We start from the raw sequence: 17,939 nt of genomic DNA, 5'->3' as shown, positions 1-17,939 counted from the left end.
TTCTTAAGGAAGAAACCTAGGAGTCCTCTTTGAATATTTCCTTTCACAAAATCTATTTATCAAATCAGCAGCAAGTTTAATAGCTTCTTCCTCCTAAACGTAATTTAAATCATCTACTTTTGCACCACCATCTGCCATCGACCATTTCTCTCTTGCAGAACCACCAGGCCCTGGGGAGACCACACTCCTGGAGAGAATGTGGGTTCTGCAAGAAGTAATTGATCCTTTCAGGAAATGCACCTTTTCCCTCTAAACACAAAGCAAACCCCCCCAAAACTGAGAACTGGACCTTAGAGACACATGGTGTCCCATCCTGAGAGTGGATGCCAATAATAAATCTGAGGCTCAGGCCAGTGGGAGGGGAAATCTGAGTCTGTGACTCTTCTGCTCAGACACTCTCAAGGGAGCTGAACTGGTTCATGGTTGCTGATGACCACTGGCTACTGATCTCTTTAAGGAAAGATTGTCCAGTTTAGGAATTTAGGACTCCCCCAAATCATCAAATAATGAGTTTATGAAGACCACCAGATACCCAAGAAGATAAGCACTGTATGTGTCAAATACATTTGAAAAGATAATAAAGAAGAAAATGTTAAAGAGATATCAGATGTGGCCAGGCACCATGGCTCACACCTGTAATCTCAGCACTTTGGGAAGCTGAAGCGGAATGATTGCTTGATGCCAGGAGATTGAGACCAGCCTGGCCAACACGACGAAACCCTCTCTCTACTAAAAATACACAAGTTAGCTGGGCATGGTGGCAGGCACCTGTAATCCCACCTACATGGGAGGCCGAGACATGAGAATCACTTGAACCCAGGAGGCAGAGGTTGCAGTGAGCCATCACACCACTGCATTCCCTGGGTGCAATGTGAGATGCCCTCTAGGTGACAGAGCAAGACTCAGAGCAAGACTCTGTCAAAAAATAAACTAAAATAAAATAAAATAACAGACGTGAAGTATTGAGCTTGATGTCTAACAATCAGTGGGGCTTACTATGTGGAAACTCCATGTGGATTGCACCTCATCCTTTCTTCACTGGACCAGCGCTATTAGCACCAATTCACCAGCTACTATCATCTGAAGGTACACATCGATCATGCAAGTTACCTTCTCTGGGCAGGCAATCCACATCTTTATGGTATTGAGTTTATGGCAGACCATACAGAGAGGTAATATAGTAGTTTTCTACTGCTGCTGAAACAAATCACCAAAAGTTTAGCCTCTTACAATACAAATTTATTCTCCTGACACTTCTGGCAGTCACAAATCCAAAATATGTTTTTGGGGCTAAAATCAAGGGGTTGGCAGGGTTGCATTCCTTCTGCAGTCTCTAGGGGAGAATTTGTTTTGTTGTCTTTTCCAGTTTCTATATGCCTCCTACAGTCCTTGGCTTATGATCCCTTCTCCATCCTCAAAGCAAGCAGTATAAAATCTTCTCTCCCTCGTCTTTTCTTCCTCCTTCTTATAAGAATCTTTGTGATTATATCAGGCCCATCTGGATGAATCAGAATAATCTCCCATCTCCAGATCCTTCATTTAATCACGTCAGTGAAGTCCCTTGTGTTGTGTAAGACATTTTCAAAGATTCTGGGGATTAAGATGTGGACATCACTGGGGCCAGTTATTTAGCCTACTACAGGTAGGAAGCAAGGGGAAACTTCTCAAGGACTCGTTTAGTGATGGTGGCGTTTGAAGGTTGTGGTGGTTGGGGTATTGAGGAGGAAACAGGCCAAACAGGAAATAAAAGATGATTTTTGGCCCTGGGTGTAATTGAATTGGCATATTTTGAGGGGGTGGGATTCAAGGAAATTAGCTTCACTGAGAGCTGAAAAAGATTCAGGGATTTTGCTTTCTAAAAAGCAAAATTGGGAGTATAATTGTGGTGTGTAGGGGGAGAGCAAGGGGAGTTAGTGATGGTTGAAATAATAAAATGTACAAATAGTTTCATTACTAAAGCTTATCATTCTCTGGATATTGATGGATATCATTCAATTGGCTGTAGTTGATGTAGCAGAAAAGAGTCATCCATCGATTCTATTGATTCTATTGAAATTTTTAGGCAGATAACTTATCATATATTATTTTGATGAAAATATCAGTGCTGATATTAGCAATAGATACATGAGAAGAAGCAATTAGAAAGAACTAAAGATGTGTAGTTTGGCAGAATGATTATCAATATAGTCATCTATGTGAACTGTTTGCCTGCAATTCCCTTTTGGCACAATAGCACGAAAGCAAGTCAGGGTGATGTGAGTTTTATAAGGGCTGTTAAGTCTACATAGGTTTGCTCAGTCATCATGGTTGCTGTTTTGTGTCATGTCCATTCACTTAGAATTTAAAGAAAAAGTAAAGGGAACATGTTTCTTTCTCAACACTTTTGCTTTTGGCAACCTCTTGTTGCTTTTACTACTAATGAGAGAAATTCCTGTTCTTTAAGAGTTAATTTTAAAACAAAACTTTGTCCACATCTTTCCAATTCCTGGAATACCATTCACAGGAGCACAGCACAATAAATAATTCTGTTCATGCAGGTGATAAATGCTGTTGAGGGCTCCGCTTGCTAACCATTTAAGAAATACAGATTTACATATTTTCAAGGCATATCTGTGAAAATGTCAGTTCTTTAACTAAACACTCATCTACACAGCCTTTCTGCTGAAGGGAGCACCACCTGAGTGACTTGCTCACACTCTGAGCTCTTCCTGCCTCCAAATGAATTGGTGATTGTTCCCTTCCTGCCTCCAGTGTGTTGGTTACTGTTGCCATCCTTATCAATGGTAAGGGTCTAGGCCCACTGGTTTGGAGTTATCTGTGTCTCCTTCCCTTTCCTTAGGCTCTCGTGGTAAATGCTGCCAATTCTATCTTCACAACCCCTCTGGTGTTCTTTCCTTCCTTCTCCTTTCATCACCATTGCCTCTTACCTGCTGACATCAAATCACATCCTAACTGATCTCATTGTCTAAGCCTTTGCTCCCTCATATACAGCTAAAGACCTACTGCAAGAATGATAGCCCTGAAGCCCTGTTCCAGTCACCTCATTCATTGTCAGGGAATTTTCGACAGCTTCCCAGTGCTTTGCATAATAGGCAGACACCACAACCTAGCAGGCAAGGGCCTCAGATCTACTTTTCCAGATTTTTATTTCAATAGTTTCCTTTATACTGTTTATTTTTCAGTAAAGCAGGACTATATGTTGTCCCCAAATTCCTTTTCTTTCCTTTCCCTTCTTTTCTTTTTTCTTTTTTTTTTTTTTCAATAGATACAGGGTCTCACCATGTTGCCCAGGCTGGTCTTGAGCTCCTGGGCTCAAGCGATCTGCCCACCTTGGCCTCCCAAAATGCTGGAGTTACAGGCGTGAGCCACTGCACCTGGCTATTAACCCCAAATTTATTCTGTGTCTTTCTCTCTTTACCTTCAGACTTTGCGATGTGCTGCTCTTTAATATGAAATGCCCAACTCTTGTCCCAAACACACATATCCACTTGTGAAAATCTAACCTATCATCAAAAATACATCTCAGATGATAGGTGTTTCTTGAATAAAGTCTTTCATCTTTGCATTGCCATAGAGTTTGTTTTACATCTTTCTTATGACAGCACTCACACGTTGAAACCGTGGTTGTATTTATGTGTATACTTGTCTCTCCACCAGATGGGTAGTAAGACTCTTAAAATCAGAGTCTGAATTTTATCAATCCTAGGAATCTTCCATTCTCTTCAGTAGATAATCAAAAACTTTTGTTAAATATTGGAATGAATAAGCAAGTGAATTGATTTTGTTAATTTATTTCTATGGAACATTAGTGATGTGGTGAACAAACACTTTGAGCACATCCAAAATAAAAACCATCTGGAACTAGAGTAACAGAATTTTTAATCAAGCTACACTGCTGTAATACCCACTGAGCTATGAAAAATCTCATGCTGGAAAAGGTGCCAGAATCTTAGTACACTATTTTCAGGAAAGAGATACCATTTCTTTCCCTAAGACATGACCTCGTCTTAGTACCAGAAATGTGAAACCTACCTGGAGAATAAATAAGTTTCAATTTTTAATAGCTTATAACTCTGACAGGGCTGGGAGTATCAAATTAACTTGAGCATTATCCACCCTGCAGTGCCAGCCGAGGGGCATGTGGAGAGAAAGTTGCTGAGGGTGGGTGTAGGTGTTCAGCTTCTAGACGGTACTGGCAGCAGCAGCTGTCTCTTGGCTCTGGAGGCAGCCCTCTGCTCTCCCTCTGTGGGCAAGAGGTCCAGGATGAGATGGGGAGGTGGGTGGTCAGATGGGGTAGGGGCTTAAGAGGAGGCCTCAGGCCCTGGTTGGAGATACAGCTGAGCTATATGAAGCAGAGTAATTAGTTATGGCATCATCGGTATATAAAAGGGTGAGGGAATCTCAGAATTGAGTTATAATACCTGCTTGTGAGACAATATTACATTAATGATGACAAAGGGTGACTTCCATGAACTTCCAGAAACAAAGGATTATCTGGGGAGTAAACTTAACAGGCACTTCATTTCAGAACAACATGAAAAAATTACAGGCACATAAATCTAGAAGTAGGTAGCTCTGTCTCTACCAACATGGATGATGAAAGGTGAGATTAAATGATTCTGAACTTTGCCTGACATGATAAACCTCTATGACTTAAGAAAGTGAGCACTGCTTGGCTAGACAGAGCCTCCCTAATATTATTATGGTAAAAGGAATCTCTCACATTGCAGGCTGGGGAAGCCAAAGATGGACTTTGTGCCACAGTGTTCTGCACTCATTCGTACACAGGGCTTTTGCTTTAAAATGAGCATTTGGAAGAACTGGTAAATCATTTTATGCACTTTGCTTGTGTTATATTCTAAATAAATTTATAAATTGTTGATTCCCTTTAAAACTTATTTTAAAACCATCTCCTCTTCACCTTCAGTATAGCCTGTGCTTGTTAATTTATTTTTAAGTTCAGGGAGAACAACTGTGGCCATACACATGAAGAAAATACAAAATATTGGGACAGATGACAATTTCCTTGCATATCCATGACCTCCCTCTTCTTGCTAGTGCCCTGCAGGTGAGAGTCAATCAGTAGAATAAGCAAGGCCTAGGGACCTCCAAAATAATGAAGGCTTTTATAGACCCAGGCAGAGGGCAGTGTCTCCTCTAGGTACAGGGTTGATGTTTTGCCCTGGGATAAGGAACTCAGAACCCTTGGCTCCCTGAGTGAGTGCAGTCAGTGAAACCCAGTAGATGTCTCTTGGTCTTTGGAGAAAAATTGCCTTTGCCAATGTCCTATGTACAGCTTGCTTCTGCAGGCCAACTTTAGCAGCCCTGGAGAGGAACTGCAACTTTGAGCAGAACTATTGTTAATCCACACAGTTAAGGAGGGAAGAAGCCCCACCATGCTCTTTCTTCTTTTTTTTTTTTTTTAAGATTCCTTGTAGAGATGAGGTCCCACTATGTTGCCCAGGCTGGTTTCGAGCTCCTGAGCTCAAGTGATCCTCCCACTTCAGCCTCCCAAAGTGTTAGGATTACAGGTGTGAGTTACTGTGTGCTACCCATCATGCTGTTTCTCACCCTGAGCTTCAAAAGGTCACTTTTCCCCCTTAGCCTCCAAGGAAGACTTTTGACCTTTTGCTCACAAAATAGCCAATGGCCAACAGTGTGAGAAAAGATCATCTATGTGACCACTGTTTAGAGAAACGTAGATCAAAACAATGAGAGACCATGGGAATGGGAGGCAAAATTCAAAAGACTGATAATATTCCTGTGGAAACACGAAGTACTCCAATAATTCATTTGCAGCATTTAATTAAATTATAAATGGACATAGAGTTAGATTCAAATATTCCCCATTTAGGAGTCTGTGTAATTGAAAAATTAACAAGAGTAATTGGAAATAAATGTGCAAGGATGCTAACTGAATCAATGTTTATAAGAGCAGGCATTTCAAAATAACCTAAAGGGGAATGGAATTAAATAGTGATACTAGACAAGTGCATTTGTGATACTTTAAGTGTAAAAAGTGAATTGAAGAGCAATGGCATAATATGATCCTGATTTTGCATATAAAATTGTTTTGCATCTACACACTTATGCATTCAGTGAAGAGAGATTAGAAAGAAACACCAATCTGGTAACATTTGTTGCCTTGAAGAGACTATGATTTTAAAAGATGACAGATTGTTAATTGTTACTTGATTTACATCTGTATTGTTTGATAGTTGCAAAGAACATATATCATTTTTGTAATAAAATTATTTAAATTTTTTCTTAACCTCATATTTAAAAGTTTATAAGATTTTGAGATATTAATCTGAAGAATTTCCAAGAGACAGATTATAGAATTTAAAAATTAAAAATTTCTTGCCTAAAAATAAGCCAATATTTTAATAAAATCTTGTTTTAACCAATAAAAAAAGTTTATAAGAGGAAAAGAACCATTTCTATAGTTTCTACATGTCTACTGACATGTCAATATAGCTATTGTGCCCCCTTTTGAATACTATTTTATTGCCTTATAAAATTGGAAATCTCCTAAGCAGATGAACACATGGAGAAGTTATTTTATTTTGTACGATCTACATGATAATTATACTCCTAAGAGGAAAAGAAATGTACTTGTTTGAAAAAAACCAAGGGAGTCAGGGAAATCTCACTCAACTCTGTGGCATAAGAGAAAACATCTAAATTAAATGATTGAAAAGAGAAAAACAAAGCTAGGGATAAGTTCTGAAGCATGTAAAAAATATTTGCCTTGTGGTTCCTTTAATTGAGTGGTTCTCAAACATTTCTGTGCATCAGAGGGCTTTGTTAAAACACAGATTGCCCAGCCTCACCTTCAGAGTTTCTGATTCAGTAGGTCTGGGATGGAAGCTGAGAATCTGCATTTCTAGCAAGTCCCAGGTGATGCTGATACTGCTGCTCTGAGGAACACACTTAGAGAGCCACTGCTTTAGAACTATTCCTTGTATACCCTTTGCCAGAAATGGCTAAGATTTCCAGAAGCAAGAATAGGAATAAAGGCAAGATGTACACAAGTGATATCTGATACTGGGGTTGAGATTATGTATTATATACAATTTTTTGAAAAGTAAGATTACGACTAAGCTGTCTATTACACTACATGTGCTGCGGTAGTATTTTGTATGTTGTATAAAACAAAAGCACTAAATAAATAAAAAGCATTAAAGAATAATAGAAAATTATTTATATATATTAAATCTCACTTATTTTCTTTTCATTACTTATAAAAGAATATGAACTGTACAATTTTCCAGCTAGTTATACATATTAGAAAATAAATAAAATATTGAAAGAAGAGAGGACAGAATGTTTACGAATCATTTGTAATTTTAAAATTAAAAAATTAAATAAAATAATAATAATTATTATTTTGAGGCAGAATCTCACTCTGTTGTCAGGCTGGCGTGCAGTGGCGCAATCTCGGCTCACCACAAACTCTGCCTCCCAGGTTCAAGCAATTCTCATGCCTCAGTCTCCTGAGTAGCTGGGACTAGACGAGTGTGCCACCATGCCCCGGTAATTTTTTTGTATTTTTAGTAGAGATGAGGTTTCACCATGTTGGCTAGGCTGGTCTTGAACTCCTGACCTCGTGATCTGCCCTTCTCTGCCTCCCAAAGTGCTGAGATTACAGGTGTGAGCCACCGCACCCGGCCAAATTTAAAATTTAAAAACTCTACCTGTCTTTAGTTGTGGTACATGATTGCTTTAACAGTATGGAGGGTTTTTTTTTTCACATTTTCTTTGTGTGAAACATAATATCTTTTTAATGATTGTTTCATTGTGACTGAAGTAGCTGAAATGCACAGTGTGCTCTTTTGGGTTTCCCTATAATTGTTTAAGATTGATTTTTCATTGTTCTTAAAATTAAACTTTTTTTTGGAGAAAGAGAAACAGGTAAAAAAAAAAAGAGAGAAAACTTTAGATAATTGTAACTTTATACTATCTTGGGGGCAATGCTTCATTTCTAAGGGAGTTCAAGCACTGTGCATCAGAGCCAGGAGGTTCCAGACTTGTCACTGTCATGTCAATCTTGTAACTTTCCAACAGGTCCTCCTTCCCAGAAACCAAATCAGATTTTCTACTTGAAGCAGTACCAAGCCTCTGGACAGAGTTTCGAGGGAAGGATTTTGGGGTCATGGGTTTTTTCCAGGGAGGCTCGAAAAAAGCTTCCCTTGCAGTTTGAGTTTGAAGGCTGTAGCTCAGTGGCAGATCAGGACACCTAGGAACATTTCCAAGGAAGTAGCCACTTCTCTCCCAGCCTTGAACCCTGATCTCTGGGTTCTTCCCTCTGAGAATCTCCCCTGCCTCAGTTAAACTGTGCATCATAACTGCATGGCTATTTGAGATATTATTTTTAAATAACATGTTTACTTTGTGAAAGCTCTTATGTTAGGGAAACCAGAGGTCAGCATTGCAGTTTGTTTACAGATCTGTGAAATGGCTTTGCCCTGCTACCCCCTTATTTATATCAGATTTCATCTTTCATGCTACCCTCTCTTTTCCAACTTCAGTTTCCTAATGCTCTTGGTTACCCCACTTTGGAGATCACCCCGGCTTGCCTAGGATGCATCTGTCCAACTTTCAATGCCTAACCTTGGCTAGTTAACAATCTTGACACAAATTCATATCAATGCATTAATGACAGAAAAGAGCTTAATGTGGTAACTTCCAGTCACATCTTTGCTTTACATAGTGATTTTCAACTCCAACGATCTTAAGTAAAGAAATGCATTTTGAACAATGAAATGCGGTGGACTGGTAGGACCAGCAAGAAGGAGATGTTTAGCCAGAGCAGCTTCCCGTGGTCCTTTGCATCATAATAGCTAGTCCACGTTTGGTTGATGCAAAAGTTGTACTTAAGAGAAAGCATGTGAACAGGGTTCTCTTTTAAAAGTATACTCCAAATGGCTACCTGAAGGGGAAATGAATGGGAACCCTGGCACTATGGTGGGTTAATCTTGATGTTTTTCATTCATCCCTTATGCCTGTTACCCATGTTAGTCTGTTTCTTATTAATTGGAAATTACTTTTACTTATGATTAAGAAACTGTTATAGTCCTGGACTTGTATGTAGAGGATAGGATTACAGTTCAACAAGTAGCCAAGTAATATATGACCAAATAAGATCACTGGAATTTGGCTACGTAGGGTTTAATGTGTCCAGCAAACTTTTTCCTCAGTAGTGAGAAATAACATGACACCAAACCTTTCGGAATCAGGCCAGGAACTGAAATGGGGAGATGTTGAACCAGCTCTCTTTGAAGCTGAACCCTGTCATTAAGGGCTAGATGGCACAGCCATAGAATAGGTTAGGACTGTTCTAGAGAACTAGTGATTGTTGTATATTAATACCTGTAATTTATAAGCCCATAAAGATTTATGCTTCTTGTATTTTATATGTTTATTTGTACTGTTTTTCCTTCACTTTGACAGTCTCAGCCTATCTCAGAATGGCAGGAAATCAATTGAAGTAAACTTTTGTCAGACTTCATTCAAACCTCTGGGGATACAAATGGTAGTGACTGGTTATCATGGGAAGAGTGAAATTAAGAGGAAATTGAATCAAAACTCTCTAAACTTAGGCATTTTTTAATAGTACTAAGACCTTGGAGTTTTTTTTTTAAGTTTTAAAATCTTTTAGCTTTGTTCTATTTTATTTTTATTTTTTAGAAAGAGATATGGGAACTTTATGATCACCTTGGGTGATTTTATTGTAGTTAGAGAGTAAAACATTCTAGCTCATTTCTGTAAATATGGAACTCAGTAACCATGTCTCAGTAGAGATGCTTTATATTTACAGAGAGTAAATAGAAAGTAATTTCAATTTTCTAAAAATTACAAGTACTGTCAAAATGTATGACAACCTGTAGTATAAGTATGTACGGATACACTATTTTAAATTTATGTCTTAGATTTTCTTTTCTCAGCTAATATTTATTTTTATTGACTTTTCTCAGAAATTATTTCATTCAGTCCTGTATTAAAAGATGCACAATTTCAAATTTCTTCTTATCAGATTAAGACACAAAATAGGTTAAAATATAATTTGCCATTGTGTTTAAATGGATCTTAGAAGTGCTAAATTTACATTTTCATACTATTCTGGATACTTCTAAGAATTTTAAATTTGATGTCATAATTCTATCACCTTTGGTTGTCTGCATTTAACATATGACACACTGTGATATTTGAATGCCTCTCTGAATAGCTCCCAGCTATAATGACTACTGCCATCTTTAGGATGGATCCACAGATTCTGGATCTAACTTATGTGCAGTTAGAGGGAGTTTAAAGGAGATTTAAATTGCCCTGCCAACTCCAATGACTCTTCATCCTTGGAGTTTGGTTAGCTGATTCTGTGCCTTGGTCCTAGTAATTGGGGGTTCTAGCTCCCCTAAAGATCTGAACTCATGCCACAAATTGTTTCAAGACCTGTTTCTTTTCCTAAAGGTAAGCCTCTGGCTTGATAATGATTCTGCCACCCTAGGCTTTCTAGGTCTGTTAGTCTTAATTCTTTTGGTCATGCATTCCTTTGAAATTATGACAAAAGTTAGGTTTGTTTCCTTTGAAAGTGCACATATTCTCAGATGTGTGTGCGTATACACACATGCTCACAATTTTGAATACAGTTTCTGGGCTTTCATGAATCCTAAGGCAACCCCCAAAGAATGGGGTCTCTGAATATTGCAGGCTTTAATGCCATGTGTAGTACACCTAAGCAGAAATCAGCCCAGCTGGGGCAGCATCCTAAATCACATGCCATTGAAACTTTCTTGCCCTTTGGTGCACCAGAATCTTGTCAGCAGTAGTCAGGTAGGGTCCACCCAATACAAATATTTGTCTAAAGCAATACCCAGAGAGGTAATATGATTTACAACTTAATGAGAAAAATAAAATCATTTGCTGAGCGTGAGTGAAGCTACTTTAGAGAATGAGAACAGTAAAGGTTTTACTGTGTTGATAAAGACTTGATGGCACTCAGTGAATTACAGAGCAGCAAGGTTCTGATATTTACTTTCAGTTCCTCTTCACTGAGGAAGTTTTGACTTCTATATGCATTGTGACTAAAAGAATTGTGGCCTGTCTTCTATGGATGATTTTAAGCTCAACCATCAAACCTCCATTAAACACCAAGTATATGTCAGGTCCTATGCTGGGTGTTGAGGACAGAAAATGAGTGAGGAGCTCATAATGTTGTACAGGAGAAAGACAAGTAAGTAAATAATAATGAAAGGGATTGCTACTTTTTAAGTGTAGACTACGTGCTAATGGTTTCACATATATTATTTCACCAAATCTTTAAAACAATCCTAGAGTCATGTTTATTTTTATCCTCATTTTACAAGCGAGGAAACAAAATCATGGACGATGGACCATATGCCATGGTAGAACTAAAATTCAGACGCGAGCACAGAGAAGACCCAGGTTTTTGGGAGGCCGTCTTTAAAAAATTATGCACTTTGTACTCATCAGATGGCTACTACAAAACAAAAAGAAAACCAACCAGACAAAAATACAGCAGAAAACTAGTGTTGGTGATGATGTGGAGAAATGAGAACCCTTGTGCATTTCTGGTGGGAATGTAAAGAGCTGTTGCCATTGTGGAAAGCAGTATAGTGATTCCTCAAAGAATTAAACACAGAACTACCTTATGGTCCAGCATTCCACTTCTGAGTATATATCTGAAAGAACTGAGAACAGGGGCTTCTACAGATATTTGTACACCTGTATTCATAGCAGCGTTATTCACAATAGTCCAAAGGTGGAAACAAACCCAGTGTTTATCGTCAGATGAATGAATAAACAAAATGTGGTACTATATATACAGTAGTTTCCCCCTTAACCAAAGCTTTGCTTTCCTCTGTTTCAGTTATGTATGATCCACCACAGTCCAAAATTATTAAATGGAAACCTCCAGAAATAATTAATACGTTTTCAATTGTATGCCATTCTGAGTAGTGTGATGACATCTCACAGCATCCCACTCCATCCTGATGGGGCCGTGAATCTTCCCTTTGTCCATCGTATCGCCTCTGTACACACTGCCCTCCCCTTAGTCACTTAGTAGCCTTCTCAGTTATCAGATTTGCTGTTGCCATGTTGCAGTGCTTGTGTTCAAGTAACCTTTATTTTACTTCATAATGGTCCCAAAGCCCAAGACTTGTGATGCTGGTAATTTGGATATGCCAAAGAGAAGCCATCAGTCCTTCCTTTAAGTGAAAATTTGAAAGCTTTTGGCTTAATAAGGAAAGGAAAAAAGTCATATACTGAGGTTGCTAAGATCTATGGTAAGAACAAATCTTCTATCCAGGCAATTGTGAAGGAGGAAAAAGAAATTCATGCTAGTGTTGCTGTTGCAACTCAAACTGTAAAAGTTACAGCTACAGTGGAAGATGGGTGTTTTGTTAAGACGGAAAAGACTTTAAATGGGTGGGTGGAAGACATGAATAGAAAACATGTTTTGATAACAACCTGTTGCACCAGAAAGCACTGAGCATCTACGAAGACTTCAGCAAGCAAGAAATGAGTGACACCACACCGCAAAGGGCTGGATACACAGATTCAGAAATAAGGAAGATCAGTAGTAGCCTATGGCTACATCACAATGCTTACATCATTCACCTCCTGTCATCTCATCACAGAGACATCACAGCATCTCCCATCACAAGAAAGGTGAGTACGGTACAATGCAATATTTTGAGAGAGAGAGACTACATTCACATAACTTTTATTATGATATATTGTTATAGTTGTTCTATTTTATTATTAGTTATTGTTGTTAATCTCTTCCTATTCCGAATTTATAATTTAAACTTTATCATAGGTGTGTTTGTATAAGGAAAAAAAACATAGTGTTTATAGGGTTCGGTACTAGCCATGGTTTCATGTATTGTCTTGTAACGTATCCTCACAGATAAGGGGGACTACTGTATATACAAGGGAATATTATTCAGCCTTAAAAAGAAATGATACATGCTGCAATATGGATGAAGATTGAAGACACTGTGCTAAGTGAAATAAGCCATATACAAAAGGACAAATACTGTGTGATTCCACTTATATGGGATAACTAGAATAGTCAAATTTATCGAGCTAGAAAATAGAATAATTGCTGCCAGAGCTCGGGGAAGGAAGGAGTGGGGGGTTATTGTTTAATGAATATGGAGTTTCCATTTGGAAAGATGAAAAAGTTATGGAGATGATGCGCGATGGGGGTTGCACAGCAACGTCAATGTACTTAATGCCACAGACCTGTATACCTTAAAATGTTTAAAGTAGTAAATTTAATTTTACCACAAAAAGAATACAAAATTAATAATAAAATTAGTGACAAAAGTGAATATCTATTTAGAACAAGAAAATGATTTATAATAAATCAAATATTTTATAAAGTTAAATATCAAAAATATCACATAATCAAAAAAACAATATTTTATATTCAGCCAATGCCAGACAGAATTCTCTAATAGCTTTTATCTATATTTTAATTTCATAATTCTGGATTATCTCTTCATATAACAAAAATTTTATATTATTTTCTGTAGAGAGAATAGAAAGATATTTCAGTCTTATTTCAAGCACAGTTGATTAAAATTTATGTTTGTTCTTATTAATACTGGGATTCATAAAATTTCACACACATTTGAAGTACTGCTATAGGTTTGCGTCTTAATACACAGGATTCTTTAATTTTGTACTATTTTCATCAAAAAAATTTTGTAACGTATGATGTGGTTTTAATTGTACATAAGACATTATCAGATACATTCCTGACAGAACCTGTCTTAACTAGGTTTTCTGGTCAAATTCTAAAACCAAATTCTCTGTCTGCAGCTTTACACACTGGATGATTGAAATTATTTTCCCTGGATTAGCTTTGTCTCTGTGCATTTCACCATCTGCTTCTCTTCAATAACCTACAAATTTCTGAACCTGGGAGCCATTGGGAAGCACACTTTCACTTTTTGATATGACTTCTGGCCCTGCATATTTGTTTTGGCATAGTGGATGCTACCCTGAATGGCTAGCAATAAATTATCAATATACAGATATGACTGACACCCACATAAATATGTCCCACTAAAGCCAAACTGAAATTATTCTCAACTCAACTTCCCCCATTTGGGTCTCAAAAATGCCCACAGACCCTCCAATACCACCTGATACAGGAAATATGATGCCGGACAGTCAGAGTAAAATGATAATGGGGTTGACTGATTGTGGTTAAATATCTTTTGCAAATTTTATTTAAAACATATGATTGTGTGAACACATTTCTTGTGCCCTTCTGGGATCTTGGAAGTAAATCAAGCAATGAATAGTCTTACATCTTAAGCATCATTATTTTTACAATATTGCCACCTCTGCCTAAGTCTGTCTCACTCCAATATTTTTGCTTCTCTCCACTGTGCTATTCCACCTTAGATAACTGTAAAACATTAGGACAAGGGCAATGAGAGAAACCTAATTAGACAGGAAGGACACACTAAGGAAAGGCACATAAAACAGCCTGGAAGGAAGGCTTCGGAGGGAAGAACTCACCTATCTCATGCTGGCCTGTCCTGGCATTGCACTGTTTTATTTTATGTATTTTGTTACCACTTTCAGAAAATTAACAGCACAGCTCTGCTCAACTAGCACATCTAATGCCATGTCCCACCCACCGGCCCTACACTGACCAGTGGTGCCTAAAATACCTGTTTTTTTCCTTTTCTTTTGAAAAAAAAAAATTAGAACAAATAGAAAGATTAGAACAAATGTTGGCATGATAGAAACAAGGAATAAAATAGGCAGAAACATCCCAAGGGAAGATCTACATGCTCTAAATGAGTTTGTGTCTCTTGGAGAGAAATAAAATCCAGAGCACAGAGAAAGTTCAGATAAGATGGATGAACCTCAAAATAACTTGAGGTGCAGTGAAGACTCAGGCAGAACAACTGTATCCTGGCAATTGCTATCCCAAATTTCAAAAATAGAATGGTGGATGTAGGTGAGCTATAGATCATGAGCTTGATGCAAATGTGGGTAATATTCTAAGATACAGTATTCAGTAGATAGTGTTAATCACGTAGGGAATGGCCAATAAAATGACAAAAGGATTCTTGATATTGAACTGGATATAAAACACGTAAAACGCAAGTTGACCCCAATCAGGCAATAAAGAGATTAAATTCAGTCCAGTACTGAATAATATCCTACAGAGGGAATTTCAACTATCAAATTACACAGTTATAAGTTATAAAAGAAGCTGGGCATGGTGGCTCACGCCTTTAATCCCAGTACTTTGGGAGGTCCAGGCTGGTTGATTGCTTGAGGTCAGGAGTTTGGGACCAGCCTGGCCAACATGGTGAAACCCCATCTCTACTAAAAATACAAAAATTGGCTGGGCGTGGTGGCGCATACTTGTAATCCCAGCTACTTGGGAGGCTGAGACATGAGAATTGCTTGAACCGGGAGGCAGAGGTTGCAGTGAGCAGAGATTGTGACACTACACTCCAACCTGGTTGACAGAGTGAGATTCTGTCTCAAAAAAACAAAAAAGTTATGAAAGAGGTAACTTTAAAAATTGGGTAAGGGGGCCGGGCACGGTGCCTCACACCTATAATCCTAGCACTTTGGGAGGCCGAGGCAGGCGGATCATCAGAGGTCAAGAGATTGAGACAATCCTGGCCAACATGGTGAAACCCTGTCTCTACTAAAAATACAAAAATTAGACAGGCGTGGTGTCACATGCCTGTAGTCCCAGCTACTCGGGAGACTGAGGCAAGAGAATCGCTTGAACCCAGGAGGCAGAGGTTACAGTGAGCCGAGATTCCACCACTGCACTCCAGCCTGGCGACAGAGACACTGTCTCAAAAATAAATAAATAAATAAATAAATAAATAAATAAATAAATAAATAAAATAAAACTAGGTAAGGGTACACATGATATACTAGACTGCATGAAACATTGTGAGTTTGGAAAGCTCTGTTACCTCAAGGAGATGCCCAGCAGATTGACTTTTGGGTTGTGTAGAGGCACCCTGGCCATGTGTGGTACCTAATTATGTCCCTGACCCTCTCTCAAATTCTTTAACTGACACTTCAACCCTGGCCTTGATTCTCTGATACAGTATCCTCAGCCCAATCAGATCATACATCTTTCTATTCTCTTTATTTGCATAAGTGGCTTTACAATACTGGGAGAAGAGAGAAATAACTATAAGAATGTTGAAGTTAGTCAAATCCACAGTATTAACACATTTGTATTAACTTTAGAAATTTAATTATTTAATCCTTGAGATAACCTATGAAAGATTGTTTGTTAAGTTACTTGAAGCATTTAATATAACCTGATATATTAGAAAATCAGATATATGAACCATATAATTTCAATTTTAAAGTACAAGAGCATTTTCTTCAGTCTATACACAGTGTTTGAATGTTCAAGAGAACATAACTTACTACTGCATACATTTGGTTTATTACTTTTACTGGAATTGCTTTAATTATTAGAACCCCCTCCCTCCTTTTGTAAACTTGCAAGATGTATAAAAGATACTAATGTGTCAGGCATTTGAAATGTTTGAGAGATTCAGGTAGAATAAATTTGTAATTGATATAATATATAATATTTAAAGGAACTTAATTAACCAAGTCTATCAGTTGCATTAATTGTTTAGGGGAATTAACGTCAAATTGAACATTAGTCATGGAATAAGTTTAAATGGTAATTTATATTGGCCGGTTGCGGTGGCTCATGCCTGCAGTAGTCCCAGCACTTTGGGAGGCTGAGGAGGGCAGATCACCTGAGGTCAGTAGTTCGAGACAAGCCTTGCAAACATGGTGAAATCCCCTCTACTAAAAATACAATAATTAGCCAGGTGTGGTGGCATGTGCCTGTAATCCCAGCTACTCGGGAGGCTGAGGCAGGAGAATCACTTGAACCTGGGAGGCAGAGGTTACAGTTAGCAGAGATGGTGCCACCGTGCTCCAGCCTAGGCTGCCAAGTAAGACTCTGTCTCAAAAAAAAAAAAGGTAATTTATATTATCCTTTTCAGATTTACAGATATCTGCTTGATAAATATAAAAGGTTTAGAAAAACTATAAAGGCTTTTTAAACTTTACAGCTTTCATTCATTGAATAGTAATTAAGATGTAGGTACGACTGTATTTTATAAGATTTAAAGATTCTTTTGGCTGTCGGACAAAACACTTCAATGCTCAGCTAGATGAAAGGCAGAAGTCTTTGTTACTTACAGCTCCAAATGAGAGAAGGCTGCCACAGAGGACCACGCAAGGGGTTGCACCTGAGGACCGGGTACCACAAGCTGGAGGGGGAAAGGGCAGCTTATGTAGAGCAAAAAGGGTGGGGTTAGCTAGGTTGAATAATTTGCATAATTTTGGCAGGCTTTGGGGCATGGGCGCTGTCCTTAATTGTCTGATATCTGGCCCTGTGGTGATTAGAGTGGGTACATAGTGGCCCCGGAGTGTGAGAACCTGATAAGGGAAGTGGTTGGGGTGTGGATTTAATCAGCTGCTCAAGAGAGGAAACTGACCAGCCTCTAGCAGAGGCCTCCATACTAGGTCAAGACAGCACAATAATCAATAAAAATACCATATATAAAATATATTTAGTCACTGACTCCTTTATATCTTGATGTCGATTTTGAACTCAATTATTTGGGGTATTTGAGTGGCCTGAATAGTAGAGGAGACTTCTACAGAATAAGGCCTAAGTTGCACCAAACAGCATAGAAAACATTTTATTATGACAATAACAAGGAAGAAACCAAGTAGAAATGTGACAAGTCCCTGAAGGCTGACTTGTAACCAGGCTCCCATTTGTTTGGTGTTGGCCGGGAGAATACATCAGTCATGGCAAGGGCCTTTAGTCATATTTTGACTGGATTTCAGAGTGTGTTAAATATGTAAGGCAT

General features: G+C 38.3%; 1 protein-coding gene across 1 annotated transcript in view; it reads right to left on the bottom strand.

The window, feature by feature from the left end:
- LOC129042590 (carbonic anhydrase 1) overlaps positions 1-17,320 on the bottom strand; it is a 54,253-nt gene extending 36,933 nt beyond the window's left edge. Inside the window, exon 1 of the mRNA XM_054498799.2 lies at positions 17,260-17,320. The gene's annotated coding sequence lies outside the window, so the exon portion shown is untranslated. The remainder of the gene's footprint in view (positions 1-17,259) is intronic.
- Positions 17,321-17,939: the final 619 nt, after the last annotated feature.

The sequence above is a fragment of the Pongo pygmaeus genome, chromosome 7, assembly GCF_028885625.2.
Source record: "Pongo pygmaeus isolate AG05252 chromosome 7, NHGRI_mPonPyg2-v2.0_pri, whole genome shotgun sequence".
In the NCBI taxonomy this organism is placed as follows: Eukaryota; Metazoa; Chordata; class Mammalia; order Primates; family Hominidae; genus Pongo; species Pongo pygmaeus.
This window is presented reverse-complemented; position numbering and strand designations above follow the sequence as displayed.